Genomic DNA, 15,947 nt, shown 5'->3' on the forward strand with positions numbered 1-15,947 from the left:
TTATTACAGGGAACTGTAGGCATAGGATTTAGAGGAACCTAGTACAGGTCAGGCCACCACCTGCCTGGCAAGATAGGGATTAAAGAAGACAATGAGAGGTGAAGCCCTGAGCCCATTCAATAAATGGTGTGGCATTCTTGCGGCTGTTCTCCACACATCACCAGGGTAAAGCATCTCAGCAGAGGGGCCATTAGAAGTGTCTCTCCCCACAAACACATAACCAGAACTGCAGGCTTGGACTGAAAAATACCAGGCACCCACTCTCTCGCCTCATCTCCTCGGACCTTCACAAGAACCCAGGAAGTAGACAAAGGTGAAATTATTACTATTCCCATTTTACAGATGAGGACGGTGAGAAGGGACTCCTCTGTGTGTTTCTGGCCACATCGCTTCCTATCTCCAAGCCTAGTTAAGTGGTCAAGCCAGGATTCCAACTGGCATCTGCCGAGATTTTGTTCTCCAGGTCCTCCCTTGCTTTTTCCCTTTCTGCAACACTAGCTGCACAGCCCCAGACACGGCTTTGAACCTCAGTCGCTTCATCTGAAATAGCTGTCAAAGAGCCAGCCCAGGATCCCAGCTGTTCCGGGCCCAAAGGCTTCTTCCTTCACCACAGGCTCAGGCACTGCTACACCAACCCCGCCTCTAACCTTTTACCCCATCGTTGACTTCAGCTACAAACCCATGGGCCAAGAAATGTCTGCACTCAACTACTAAAACTCAAGTTTCACAGCCCTGGCCGGTGTGGCTCAGTTGGTTGAGCATCACCCCATGCACCAAAAGGTTGCTGGTTTGATTCCAGGTCAGAGCACATGCCCCGGTTGCAGGCTTGATCCCCAGTAGGGGGTGTGAAGAAGTCAGCTCACCGATGTTTTCTCTCCCTCCCCTCCCCCTCTTTCTTTGAAATAAATAAAAACATATTAAAAATAAATAATAAAATTCAAGTTTTCTAGGTGGAGAAACTGAAGTCCAAAGTTGGCCACATAACCAAGGTTGCCTTTCAGTGTCCAGCTCTTGCACCCGAGCAATAGTCAACTGCTGCTGACCATCTGGGGAAACTTCTGGTGGGACGCTGACCCACAGATTGCTCCCTCTGCTCCTTTCTCCCCATACCAGGCCCAGTGGGCACTGGCACAGCCTGAATATCCCAGAGCTCTGAGTTCACCCAGCAGGTATCAGGCAGGTTCCATAGGTAAGGGGTAAACAATGTGGGTGCAATCTGGGCATAGGCAAGGGCTAGTACCTAAGAGGCTCCCCCTTATAGTGAGTCTGGGCTTTGAAGTCAGACCTAGGTTCAAATCCCAGCTCAGCCACTTCCTAGCTGTGTGACTTTGGTCAAGTCAATTCACCTCTCTGAACTCCTGTGAAAGAGGGATAATACCTATTCCCTCATGAGGCTGTAAGGATGACATTCGTTAATGTGCATATTGAAGGCTTAGCACAGACTTCCATGCACAGTAAGTACATCTCTAATTATGCTTAGAGAATGCAGGACAAGAACAGGACTTGGGGGCCCATCTCACTTGACCTTGCCCTTGTCTGCCGGGAGCCGGTCCATCCTTGCTGTTTCAAGGGACCTGGCATATATGGCATACGGTTCTTAATATGTTTGCTCACCTTCTTGGCGCTGTGTTTTAACCAAGGTCACCTCTCCGAGAAAGGTTGAATCCCCAGGTAGGGATTTTCCCCTGAAGTTAGGGAGGGAATAAAACCCCTCAACTAAGTGCCAGGCAGGTAATTAATCCCTTTAACTACGAACAATCATGCTTAAACTACATAATCTTTTCTCCCTGGAATGGAGATAAGAAACGCCCTAACCTTTGTAATAGAGATTGATAGGATTGAATCAACTGGTATAAATACAGTTGTAACAAGACAGAAACACTCAGAACTTAGAACAGAATCAAGAAGACAGAACCTACACGGAGCCTAGAGACAGAAGAACTTTGCTGGAGAGAGCATGCCGGAGGATCCTGGAGAAGGACTGGCCTCAGAGCCTAGAGACAGAGCCTAGCGGGAGAACATGGCAAGGGATCCTGGACTGAACCTGACTACAGAGATTGTCAGGAGAACCTGACTGGAACCTGGACACTGAACCTGACTGGAGAGCCTGGACAGAACCTGGCTGGAGAACCTAGCAAGGGAACATGGCTACAGAACCTCGCTGGAGATCCGAAGCAGAACCTCTCTGGAGATCCGGGCTAGAGATCCTGGCTAGGCTGCTGATCAACTGAACGCTGTCTCCGTGCCCTTCCTTCTTCGCCGACTCCGTCTACACCTTTGGGGACCCCTGGACCCGCTGGGGTTGGACCCCGGCACTTGTCCTTGCCCCACTCTGTCCATTCTCCCTCATGTGGGATGATGTAGGGGATGGACAAAGTCCCTAAACAGGTCCTGGAGACTATAGCAATGGGTGCTGGAAGACTTTTAGAGACTCTAGGCCAGTGGTCGGCAAACTCATTAGTCAACAGAGCCAAATATCAACAGTACAACGATTGAAATTTCTTTTGAGAGCCAAATGCTTTAAACTTAAACTAAATAGGTAGGTACACTGTTATTAACTTAATTGGGGTACTCCTAAGGCTTAGGAAGAGCCACACTCAAGGGGCCAAAGAGCCGCATGTGGCTCGCGAGCCGCAGTTTGCCGACCATGGCTCTAGGCTCGTCTTCCCTTCTCTTTTCACAGAAACGGAAACTGAAACCCAGGGAGAAAAGTGACTGGTCCATAGACTATAAGGAAGTGAAATCCTGACCCCTTTAATAAACATCTGAATCTTAGGCCCTTGGGAAATTCTGAATGCCCAATCCCCCCACCCCCTTTCAGGGGACTATCATCAAGATCTACTCTGCAAAGCCCTAGCAAACCTCAGCCCACCATGACCTCCATGGTGAACCATGCATGGGTATCCTGTTCAGCTCTGTGGCTAGCAAACCTGAACACGGCACACAGCAGGAGCTCAGGAAAGGCTTAGGGCTTAACCCTGTGAAGTTCCTCTCTGGTTCCACAGCTTCACCCAGGCTCCTTGTATCTTGTTTCTCCTTGTATCTCCCTTCATCACTCCCACCCCAGCCTCTGTCTCACCCTGCAGCTCAGGTCCCAGTGCTCGACCCGACCCTAGCCAGCAGAGCTCTCGGCTTCCAAAGGCCTGTACAGTGTCAGCATCTTCCCAGCCAGGCTGGGATGTTCCTGCTCAGCACAGCCAGCCAGGCTCCCAGCCAGGATCCACTCTGCAGAGGGGGTGCCGACCCTGTCCTGCCAGGGGCCCCACCCGCACTGGTCTAAGGGGCGGGGCAGCCTAGGAACCCTGGGAGCTCCTACTGGCACCTGCGGGCTACAGGAGGGAGGCCAGCTTGGTCTAGGCAGCGCAGAGATGGGCAGATCAGCAGACAGACGGGTGTGGACCTCCTTGCCTCACTGAGTATCAGCCACACGCCCAGGCCCTCCACCTGCATCCCACATTGCTGAAACCTGGCAAGCCCTGCCTGACTCTCCTATGTACACAGAGGAAACCTCAGGCCTTCCCCCACTCCACCCCTTGTGAAAACACCCCCACTGGCCTGCTCTCAGAACAGCCACCATTCTGGTCGCTGCACATGCGTTACCTCATTTGATTCTGCTAATGCCTGTGAGATCTGGATTATTGACTAAAGGAATCTGGGACTTAGAGAGGTGAAATGACTCATGCAACAACATCACACAGCAAGGAAGCGGCAGGGCCAGGATTCAAACCCAGTTCTGCTGCACGCAAAGCCGACAGGGCAGGGGACGTCCCCTTCCCTCCCTCCTCTCCGCTCCCTACAGCTTCCGGATCCCCTCATTCCCAACACTTCCACCTCACTCTGCAAAGTCTCTCCTCCCCCATCCCTAGTCAGAATAAGAATTCCCACCTCATGACTGCTATAAGACCTTGTTTACAGGCACCGACAGCAGCAGGGTACAGGAGTTATTTCTGAGGTGTCAGCCTCTCTCACACACAGAAAGGCCTTGAAGACGGAGGGTGATCCAGCAGGTGCTCCTCAGACCTGATAACCTGTCCCTTCTAGCTGCCCTGTCCCCTTCTCCCACCCCATGCGAAAGGCCTCTGGCCTCCTCCTGTTGATCTTCCCACCCCCAGGCCTGAACTGGGGTGAAGGTGGGACGCTTGCTCAAACTTCAGGGCCCTGTGCCAATGCTCTGGCCCTACTTCCCACCCCCTTTCCGTAGCTGAGGATCTGACCCTGACCTGACACCAGGCAGTTCTCACAGGGACTCCCAGCTGCCCTGAGCCCCAGCCCCAGCCAGGCTCTCCCCAAGCTTCCTCCTTCTGGAGAAAAGGGCTGCAGAAAAGAGAAGGGGCCGCCTTCGGTCAGCCACTCCCTCTCGAGTGAAGCCGAGTGACCCCCACCCCCTCCCCCTCTCGGGGTCGTCCTCCCCTCCCCCTTCTGGGGCAAACTTGGGCTGGGTTGTCTGGACAAGTTCCGCCTCCAATTTGCTGGAGGTGAGAACAGTTCTAACCCAAAGAGGCGGGGTCTGCCAGGAGGGGTAGGTTAGGGGGAGAACACTCTAGGGGAGAAGCAGAGGACAGGGCCAGGAAGGAACTGGGCTACAGAGACCAGAGGTGAGACACACGGGGAATAGAGGAAAGGAGCAAGCCGGGATCTGAGACGGGCAGAGCCCTCGCAGAGAGAGGCAGAGGGAAGTCCCCCAAGCCTAGAAGGGAGAGTGTGGGGCAGAGCCGGCGCCCCACCTCGCGGGTCCCGCAGTCCGGAAACTCAAAGTCAGTTACGTAAGGACCGGAGCGGGGCGCGGGGCTCCGGGCCGGGCTTGGGGGGGGGGGGGGGGGCTCCCGCTGCGCGCTACCCGCCCGCAGGCTGCAGGCTGCAGCCCGCGCTGCGCAGGACCCGGCAGGAGCGTGCCGGGCGCGAACAGGGCGGGGTTGGTGGGGGCGGGGGACCGTGGGCTGCACACCCCGCAGAGACGCGTCCGCGAGAGCCTAACTCGGGATTCCCCCCCACCCCCCAGGCAGGCCCGGGACCGCCTGCGGCGAGCGACCAGCTCCGGACCCGAGCTGCCCGTCCTCCCCTCCGGTCGCCGCTGCCCCTCCCCGCGCTCTTAACTTCAAGACGCCCAGGACCCTCTAGCTCCCCGGTGCGGAATTTAGAATCCGGGGCGCCTAGACCCCAACTCCCCCAGCCCTAGACTCTGGTCTCTGCCTTAGCGGGACGGCCCGAGCCCTTGGGAGTGGGTCTATCTGTCCCTCACCCCGTCCCTCCCGAAGACCAGGGGTCTCCCCACGGGTGGTCAGGGCTCACCTGGGCCGGACGGGGCGGGGACCGGGCCGGGCCGGGCCGAGCCGGACCGCGTTCTCTCCGTCCGCTGTTCTCTCCCTTTAAGAGGTTCCTGCCACTTTCCCCGGCCGGGGGCCTCCACCTGCACTGACAGGGCAACTCCGGCTGAGGCCCCGCCCCCGACCCGGGAGGCCTTCTGATTGGCGCGGACAACTGCCAATCGGCGGGGCCGCGGGGAGAACTGGGCGGGGGACTGGGAGCGTTGCAACCGGGAAGGGGCGGGGGCTGCAGGTGCGGCCAGACCCGGACGCCTAGCCTTAGGGCAGCCGCCTGTTAACCCGAGGGGTTTAAGGGAGGGTTGAGCAGGGAGCTCCTGGATTGGCTGGTACGGTCTCTGACGTCATATGGCAAAAGTATGATGCAATTTACCACGTGGTGGTGCCCCTAAGGTCAGAAAGAGAGGAAGGAGAGGAGTTGGTCTTCGGTGACCTAGGAAAGTGACCGTGGTGAGACACCTGGATCACCTGCCCACCATTTTGTTCTGTGTGACCTTGAGCAAGTCACTTCTCTGAATCTGAGTTTCCTTAACTATAAATCTTACCGTGTCTTCCTGAGAATTAGCAATATAGCAAGCCCAGGTCTGGCACACAGTAGGTGACATTCAGTGAATGTGGGTTCTGGCTCCTCTCCTCCGCATCTTGCCACTCCTCTCGGAGACTTTCCCCTCCTGCTGGCTCATCTCAGTGCTAGAAGGTGCTTGCATAGTCAGGGATCCAGGTCTCCTCCCCTCTACCTCATTTCAGACCTCTGCGCATATAACGCCAATGACGGGACGCTCACCTCCTTCCAGGCTGGCCTCTTTCATTTTAGAACCATCCTGAAACTTCAAAAGCTCTTCCTCAAATTAAGGCCAAGTCTGCCCTCTATGATTCCTGCTCACTGAGAACAAACCTAATCCCTCTTCTATGTAGAGGAATCACAGAATAATAAGAGCATCGGATATTTCAGGTCAGAGAGCTAGTCACTTTTTTGGGCAAATGGGGGAAACTGAGGCCCATTGTGGGCAAGTAACTTCCGCTGAGGTCGGTGATCTTTCTACTAGATGGGCTCTGGCATAAGACTGTCTTGTCTGGGTCTCAATCTTCAATGCTGCCACTTACGAGCGGTGCATTATTTTGGGTGAGCTACTAACCCTCTCCAAACCAGTTTCCTCCTCTGGAAAAGGGGGTTAACAAAAGTATTGCCCTCGCCCTGGCCAAAATGTCTCAGCTGGCTGGGTGTCGTCATCCTGAACACTGAGGGCTTGCGGGTCCCAGTCAGGTCACATGCAGGAGGCAGTCGATGATGTGTCACTCTCATATTGATGTTTCTGTCTCTCCCTCTACCTTCCTCTATCTCTAAAAATAATTTTTAAAAAATCTTTTTATAATGTATTTCCCTCAAGGGTTGTTGTGAGAATTAAATGAAATAATCCATGTGAAATACTGAGAATAGTGCCCATCTCAGGCTAAGGATCCAAAAAGTGTTGTTGGCGTTTATTATGATTATTGATGTTAATGTTATGTCAAGGTCATACATTTATGTATAGCCCCCCGAATTTGCTGAAGCCTCCTCTGACTCAGATCTTGTTTTAGGCTCCAGGGTCCTGGCCCCCCCTGCCTTTAAGAAGCTCACAGTGTTGCAGAGGAGGGTCTGACTGAGCCCCTAGAGCTGAGGGGTGCTTTCTGATAGAGGTGGGTGAGCTCCAACCCACCAGCAAAGCTTTACTTCCTTTCACCAGAAGTCTAGACACTTGAGACACTTTCAGACCCTAGCGCTGTGGACCGATGCACTCCCCTACACACACACACACACACACACACACACACACACACACGCTCCAAGCTGACACACACCCAGGCTCCAAGCATATTGACACAACTTTCACCTGCCCACCTACTCACCTGCCCACCAGGTGACATTGCCCAGTGGTTAAGGGCTTGCAATTTGGTGGCAGTTGAGTCTTGGCTCTGCATTTTGCCAGCTTTATGCCCTTTGGTCAAGTCACTTTCTCTCTGGGGTAAAATAGGACTAATTATAGCTCCAACTCTATATAGAGCTGTGGTAAACATTAAACGTTATGAGAAAATACATATGCAAATACCCAGTAATGGATCTAGTGTTGTTTTTTAATTGTCCCCACATGTATTCATGCACCCAGGGGAGAATGTCTCAATTTAGCACTGGGGTTTCCTCTCCAGCTCCTCCCCCCCCCCCCCCCATTCTGACTCTGGTCTTCAAGGGAAGGGGCGAGGCAGGGAGAATCCTGCCGTGACTGGGATTCCGCTGAGGAGCTGCCGCAGGCCCCGCCTCCTCCCTGATTGGGGCGGGCACGTGGCTCCGGCTCTGTTGGGCCGAGCTGCCGGTGGGTGACTCAGCAGGGCCAGCGCCTGCCCGGCCTGATAAGGGTGTGTGCCTATGAATGTGTGTGTTGGGGGTGGCCAGGGAGGACTCTGTTTCTGAGTTTGTGAGGAGTACCTGTGTGAGTGTGTTGGTGATCTTGATCCTGTGTGTGTCTCATCTCTGTATTTGTGTGTGTGTGTGTGTGTGTGTGTGTGTGTGTGTGTGTGTGTAGGGGAGTGCATCGGTGCATGTGAGGGTGTACCCATGTGTTGGTGACTTTGCATAGAGGGTGTGACTCTTGTTTGTGTCTGTCTCTCTGTGTGTCATATAAACAGGTCCCCCCCCCCCCCCGTCCCCGGCACCCCCACCCCCCAAACTGTTCCCAGCCCTGAGGACCTAGAGAGCTCTGCCCTGCCCAGGGGCCTCTCTGTCCAGGCAGCCTGTGTTTCTTGTTGAGGTCACCTGTGTACTTGTAAGGGGTGAATGTCGCCTTATTGTCATTATAGAGATGAGAGTGGGGGTGCTGTCGCCCTTGCCCCACAGCCTCTGCCTGTGAAATCTCCATCTCCCTCCCCAGAATATACGGAGCAATTTGGTTCCTGAGATGCTCCCTGTGAAGGGAGACCTCCAGAGGAGGCAACTGGCATTTAGTGATCACTGTTGTACATGCATTTTCTCATTTGAGCTCTGAATCCTTACAGCCAAGAACGTTCAGAAGAGAGTGAGTCTCAGAGGATGGAAGTGGCAGCCCAAGGTCACACAGCTCTTAAGTAATGGCAGCCTGAAGGTGACAAGCAGGAGGCAGGTCTTTCCCTTAAGCTGAGCACCCAGTTTGCCTGGGGCCTGTGGGGGAACTGATAAGCTTGAGGGCAAGGAAAGGGACCTGTTTGTGTCTCCCCCTCCTCCTCTTCTGAGTTGCCTGGGCCTTCAGCCAAATCCTTATCCTTCAGAGCCTGGACACTGCCACCAGCTCCGACTGGGTGACTGAGTCTTGAGTTGGGTGATAAAGAGGCCAGGAGACTGGTTGGGGGGGGCGGGGGGGGAGGCTGAAATGGAAGCATCTCTTCCTTCAATAAAACTTGATTGACTGCCCGGCCAGCATGGCTCAATGGTTGAGAATCAATGTATAATCCAGGAAGTTACAGTTCGATTTCCAGTCAGGGCACAAGCCCTGGTTGGGGGCTCAGTCCCCAGTAGGGGGTGTGCAGGAGGCAGCTGATCAATGATTCCCTTTCGTCATTGATGTTTCTATCTCTTTCTCCCTTTCCCTCTTTGAAATCAATAAAAATATATTTATTTTAAGAAAACTTGGTTGACCACATGATTAAAAACTGACCACTACTCTGCTCAGTCTGAGAGGAGAAGAGAGTCACAAGACCAGGCCACAAGAAATGGTGGAGACTGAAGGCAAAGCTCAGGCCGGAGGTAGGAGGTGTGGCTAGAATCTGTTACTGGGTTTGAATCCCGACTCTACCATTTACAGGGCATGTGACCTGGCCAATCATATTTCTCTCCCAGCTGGTCTCCTCATCAGTCCAATGAGGTAATGGTGCTCAGCCTGCCTGCTCTTCCTGACTCCAGGATCCTGGAAGGAAAGGCCATTTGTAAACTGAGAGTTGCTCTCCACACTTAATGGGCATTCCCGTTGTGAAAAGGCCCTAAAGCAATCGTCCACCCAGAGCTCAGAGAGAGGAGAGGATCCCCTCTGAGGGTTAGGGAAGAGTGCCTGGAGGAGGTGACCTCCCAGCTAGACTTTTTTTTATTTATTTTTTTTTATTGATTTTTTACAGAGAGGAAGGGAGAGAGATAGAGAGTTAGAAACATCGATGAGAGAGAAACATCGATCAGCTGCCTCCTGCACATCCCTCACTGGGGAAGTGCCCGCAACCCAGGTACATGCCCTTGACCGGAATCGAACCCGGGACCTTTCAGTCCGCAGGCCGACGCTCTATCCACTGAGCCAAACCGGTTTTGGCTCCAGCTAGACTTTGAAGGATAAATTTACTACATGGAAATGGAAGAGGGCATTCCAGGTAGAGGAATAGCCCGCATAAGACCTGAAAGTAGAATAATGACGATGTGCTCTGGGAGCAGAAAATAGTCTAGTATATTGGGAGCACAGAGTGGATCCTGAGACAGAATTGTGGGAGGCCGTAAATGCCAGGTGAAGGTGAAGGGCAGGTGGGGTGGGGAGAGATACTGACATTTAAGGATAGCCAGGGAGTCTTTGGGGTAGAGATAGCCATGTTCTGGCTAGGGTATGGCAGTCATGGGTGGGTGGGGTGGGGGTGCTGAGAGGAGAGAGAGAATCGGGGGGACAGTTCAGAAAGCCTTCGCCCCAGGAGGATGTATCTGAAACCTGGGGCAGATCCATAGGATAACATTGAGGCGGGCAAGATCCTGCAGAGCCTCCTTCAAAGGAGAGATGGGTGTTGGCAAGGATGGAGAAAAGGCTGTCAGCTGCCCCCGTCCAGGGAGGGACCCATGCATGGGCACAGGGGGTGCCCACCAATGAACATTTAAAGGCTCTGAAAGACCCCACTGTCTAGGACAGCCGTGGGCAAACTACGGCCCGTTTGAAATGAATAAAACTAAAAAAAAAAAAAAAAAAAAAAAAAGACCGTACCCTTTTATGTAATGATGTTTACTTTGAATTTATATTAGTTCACACAAACACTCCATCCATGCTTTTGTTCCGGCCCTCCGGTCCAGTTTAAGAACCCATTGTGGCCCTCGAGTCAAAAAGTTTGCCCACCCCTGGTCTAGGAGTTCCTCTGATTTGCTGCGGTGTGGAGAGGGGGCAGTCCTACCAGGAGAACCCCTTCCCAGGGAAATGTCATCTCCAGAAGCGCCTGTTGAAACAGCAATGGCTGCCGACGATTGGCTTGTTATACATCTGCCAGGTGCCACTAACCTGTCCCCATCAGATGCCCCTGTTTTATGGGTGAGTAAAGTTAGGCTGCAAGGGGCAAAGTGGTCTGCTGGTGATTGCACAGCCAGTAAACGGGACTTGAAGGCATGTTTCCTGAGAGGGCAGGAAAGAGCTGATGCAGGTGGTGGGAAAGCTAAGATTCTGGTTGGTGGGGCCAAAAACAGGCTCCAGGGAGAAAGAAAGCAGGTGTCTGCCGCCACCTTGTGGTCATGGAGACACCTGGGCAGAGCGGCAGAGCCCAAGACGTCCAGGCTAGGAGGGGGGTGCTGTCTTGGGTGCATGTGTGTCATTTCCGAGGCAGGGGGTTGGTTGTAGGGGAAGGTCGGCTCTCAATTGGGACTGTCCTAGACTACAACTCCAGTGCAGCACAACTTGTGAGACCCCAGGCGAGTCTCTTATCCCTGCTCTTCATCTCCCCTCCAGGCCTATAGGAGGATTAAAGGAGATAGTCTTCACTCCCGCAAAGACCCTTCACAGCCTTTTTGCAATCTTTGCAGTTGGGAAAACCAAGGACCCAGTGATAAGATCCAGGATTGTGGAGCTGGTAGCTTATTTGAGGGCCTCTGTAAGAAAAAGAAAGCTACCCTGGCCAGTGTTGCACACTGGTTAGAGCATTGGCTCTCGGACCAAAGGGTCTTGGGTTTGATTCCCAGTTAAGGGCATCTACCTGGGTTTCGGGTTCACTCCCCGCCCTCGGTTGGGGTACATGTGGGAGGCAAACCAACTGATGCGTTTCCCTCACATGGATATTTCTCTCTCCCCCGCTCCCTCCTTTCCACTCTCTCTGAAAAGCAATGGGAAAAATGTCCTCAGGTGAGGATTAATAAAAAGAAAAGAAAGGAAAAAGAAAGCTAAGCTAAGACTACAAAATGCCTGTAGCCACTCCATCTGGAGGACACTAGTGGGAAGAGGGGGAGTCAGAGTGGAAAGAGGGGGTCTTAACCAATTGATGTGAATGTATTTTGCTTTGGCAAATAGCATAGAAAATATGACCCTGTGAACACAAGGCCAGGGTCCCTCCTAGGGCCTATGCAGGTGTGAGGCCTTGATTGACACATAAGCCTCAACATTAGTAACTTATCCCTAGTTAACTATGAGGTCCCCATGGGAGATTTGGGGATTCTGAAGCCAGAGCAGGATCTGGCTTCGTGTCTCCCAACCACCCCCAACCCTCCCAGCCTCCTGTTAGGCACGGCTTTCACTGAGCACTTCCAGAGCTTCCTACCTGGACCTGAGTGCATGCTCACCACACCTTCTGTGTGGCCACATCCTACCAGTTGGGTTGCTCCAGCCAGGACTGCGCAGGGACCCTCTGATCCATCCAGTGGAACCCTCCTTTGCTTCCCAGGTTTGGGGGTCCAACCCCATCAGCCCCAGGAAGACTTCTCTGCCTGCCCTTGCCTCCCAGGCAACGCCAGCACTCTGCTTGGACAGAGGCCGTTGGTCAGTACGCAGCTGTTCTCTGAGTCCCTGCAGTGCTATCAGTCTAATGTTGTCCCCATGTGGTCAGTCCAGATGGACACATTCTGAGCCTCCTCTTGCAGTCAGGCCTGGGGGGGGAGGGCGGGGGGGTCAGTGGGAGATAGAGAGAGGACTCAGTCCCAGTTCCAGCCCCCCTCTAGCTCACAGTCTGGTGGTCAGGAAGACATGGACTGAATCTTAAAACTTCTAGCGCTAAGAATAACTTAGAAAGAAATTAGTCCAGGTGATTGTCAAACTCTTTGAGAAGCTCAATGTGGGAACAGAAGGAAGCAGTGGGTGTGCACAGGTGTGGGAAGGTTCATGTGCTTGGCCTCTCCCAGCCCTTCTAAGGAACTATGGTTGGAATCACTGTTCAAGTTCAAGCCCTTTGCTTCAACACAGGCCCAGCAAGGGTGTAAGAGGTGTGAACAGGTCACAAAACAGTTAGGGGCTGAGGCTGGATTCAAACCTAGGTCCGCTTGACTCCAGGTCTGAGGCTCTCTGCTCAACCTCAATACTGAAGCATCTCTTCCCTTCCTTGCCTCATATCTCCATGATCTCGCTCTGGATTGTCCATCCACACGGCACAGCCAGGGGCCCATGGGAGTGGGAAAGTGAACAAGGAGTCCTCTTGGAGCCCCCACACTGGAACGAGGGCAGAGAATGGACTTTGGTCTGTTGGTTCATTGCTATCTTCAGTCTGAGCACAGAGCCCGCCACACTGTTTTCAGCATATGTTAGTTGAGTGAATGAATCTGAGGCAGCACGTTAGAGTAGAGCAGTGGTTCTCAACCTTGGCTGCACGTTAGCATCACCTGGGAATCTCTTTAAAATCCTGATTTTTGGGCCTTATCCTCCGGAAATTCTGTTTCTTTGTTATGGGGTGGGGCCACAACATTAGTAACAAAGAAACAATTTCCGGAGGATGAGGCCCAGAAACCAGGATTTTATTTTATTTTATTTTATTTTATTTTTTTTTAAATATATTTTTATTGATTTTTTACAGAGAGGAAGGGAGAGAGATAGAGAGTTAGAAACATCGATGATGAGAGAAACATCGATCAGCTGCCTCCTGCACATCTCCCACTGGGGATGCGCCCGCAACCCAGGTACATGCCCTTGACCGGAATCGAACCTGGGACCTTTCAGTCCGCAGGCCGACACTCTATCCACTGAGCCAAACCGGTTTTGGCGAAACCAGGATTTTAAAGAGATTCCCAGGTGATGCTAATGTGCAGCCAAGGTTGAGAACCCTGGAGTAGAGGAACCTTCCTGGGTGGGAAATCATCTTTCCAGGTTGATATCATCCACCCCTGGGCACTTCTGGTCCCCTCGGGGTGGGGATCTGGCTGGATTTCCTGCAAGTCTTATTAAAGACCTTCAGCTTTGCTGCATCTTCCTTCTTTTTCTCTTCAGAACAACGTCCTTTCAGAGGAAACTGTTTTGTGATTCTGGGAAAGTCACTTCCGCCTCCATTTCCTCATTTGTTAAAAATACTCCCTTTACAGTGTCCCCCCCCCCTTTTATTTTTCTTTTTTAGAGAGAGAGTAGAGAGAGAAACATCTACTTGTTGTTCCATTTATTTATGCATTAATTTGTTGATTCTTGTATGTGCCCTGACAGAGGATCGAACCTGCATCAGGACAACGCTCTAACCAACTGAGCTACCCAGCCAGAGCTACAGTGTTTTTTTGTTATTCAATTGATATACCTACTATAACTTTTCATGTGTCAGGCATTGCATAAGGCACATGGGATTGAGAAAAATAAATGAGATCATAGCTGTCAACACATAATAGGTGGTCAGCCTGTGCTAGTTCCCCACCCCCTCCAGCCCACGCTCACCTAGTGTCTCTTAACAGAATGCTTCCCTCATTCAAGACCCTCTTTCAGGAACCAATTCCAGTCCGCAGCTTCCGGGGATGAGAGAGGATGCGGCAGTTGGATGAGCTAGGGACACCAGATGGGAAAAAGGAGTAGGAACTAAATAAGGGTGCTATGGCAAGGCATGGCCAATAGGTGGCAGAAGCATCCGTGGAATAAGCCTGTCTCGGGCTGCCTCTCCTAAATTTCTCCCAGGCCAGGTTGTTTGGCTGTCTTCCAGTGTATGAACATCGTTGTATGAATGAGTGTGTGCCCCGGTGGGAGGTGTGTGCACAAAGAAGGGCATGTGCATACATATGGTATGAACGCACATGAGCAACATGTATACAGATGCAAGGAGTCTTGGTGACAGAATAGAATGTCCCTGATGATGTGAAGAACTACATGGGGAAGATGTTTGTGTGCACAGTCAGGTGTGTGTATGTGTGGCCTCTTGGTCAGTGTGGGTCTGTGTGCATGTGACTGTTTAGCCTCCTTTCCTCCCCCCTCCCCCGACCCTCCCCTAATGCAGAGCCTCCTAACCTTTTGGGTCCTGGACCCGGACTCCTGGCACCGCCAACGAATCTCACAACAGGGCACATGGTGGCACACAGTCATACTGTTTTGGATGGCTCTGGAATCACCTGTGGACCCCCTAGGGGTGCCCCTGGTTAAGGAGTACAGTCAAATGTTAATAGAATGGGGAACTGTGGGTGATGTTTTTTCCCCTTCTTTTCAAGCGCATCAGATTTCTATATTGAACATTCTGTAACAACCATAAATGTTACTAAAGAAAAAAAAACCGTTCCTTCCCGAAGTCTTTCCTTTCCCCTCAGGCCATGGTGCAGTTCCCACGCATCTGGCAATGCTGGGGGGGCCAGCAGCCAGCTGAGAAGAGCAGGTCTTGCTCCGCTCAGCGCTCAGCGTTGGGGAGCCCTGATAGCAGCTTTGGGTCATCCAATCAGAGCAAGCGGTCAGTACAGAGCAACCAGAGAAGGCTTCGTGACGGCAGAGGAAGCGAAGCTGACCTGGAAGCGTGATGAAGTTGGCACATGACGGGAGTCTGCTCTGTCTACTCCACTTCTGAGAACCGCCTGCCCTGGGGCAGGGCCCCCATAGTCCTTTCCCTGTAGAGGGTCCACTTTCTCCCCACTAGAGAGTTTGAGGTAGCAGGCAGGCCAGATTGAATTTAGAATCTGAGAATTCCCCACTGGGAAGGGGCATAGAGATCATCTGGAGATTTTTCCAGCACCTGATCGCTCTTGAAGGTTAAAGGCAGAGAGTGTTTCCCCGGTGATAACAGCGTGCCCTAGTTACCACGCACAGCCGTGGTCTGGTTGGGCCCTCGGGAGAGTCCTGGTAATTTAGTTATAATAACTGTTATCCGATGTTACAAGTGAGGAAAGTGATGCCCATAGTGGTCACGCAGATGCTTTTCCTTGGGGAATAAGAACTCTCCCCTGTGCACAGGTACTACATGAACACCCAGGGGCTCCCGACCATGCCGTGCAAACATCCTCACCTTCAGGCATGCTCTTCCCAGCGTCAGTGGGAGCTGGCTCTGGGGGGAGCTGCCAGGCCTGTGAAGTCTCCGTGACCTCTCTGGGAGGCCACGCAGTCAAGCCCACCTCCCCACCCTGGCAGCTGTGGTCGCCCTGCCCAGGCTGCTGCCCACACCGTCTGCAGCTGAGTGGGATTGAGATCCCAGCCCACCGCCTTGGCGCTCCTCATCTTGACACGGCAGCCCCAGGTGGGCAGCCCTGGGCTGAGGCTCTGGTTCCCCGAAGGAAGGTTGCCCCAGAAGAGGAAGAGGGGCTCTGTGCCCTGGTGCCCTCTTAACAACCTGGTCACACATGGTGGGGAGGCAGAGCCCATAACAGGAAGTTTTTCTTCCAGAGAGTTCCTTATGAACCAGCAGGGCCAACAACTCTTTGAGGAAGCGAATACTGAGGAGGCGGGGTTCTCTTGGAGCACCAGGCTCTAATTCCCGCCCCCAGAGCTGCCTTATATGGACAAAGGTTTGGGGCTTCTACAGTCAGAGGCA

The 15,947-nt window shown here is 52.8% G+C and overlaps 1 protein-coding gene across 1 annotated transcript in view; it reads right to left on the reverse strand.

Moving 5' to 3' along the window:
• The window catches only part of EPB41 (erythrocyte membrane protein band 4.1), a 174,470-nt gene extending 169,020 nt beyond the window's left edge, over positions 1-5,450 (reverse strand). Inside the window, exon 1 of the mRNA XM_059690506.1 lies at positions 5,290-5,450. The gene's annotated coding sequence lies outside the window, so the exon portion shown is untranslated. The remainder of the gene's footprint in view (positions 1-5,289) is intronic.
• Positions 5,451-15,947: the final 10,497 nt, after the last annotated feature.

This window comes from Myotis daubentonii, chromosome 3 (assembly GCF_963259705.1).
Source record: "Myotis daubentonii chromosome 3, mMyoDau2.1, whole genome shotgun sequence".
NCBI lineage: Eukaryota > Metazoa > Chordata > Mammalia > Chiroptera > Vespertilionidae > Myotis > Myotis daubentonii.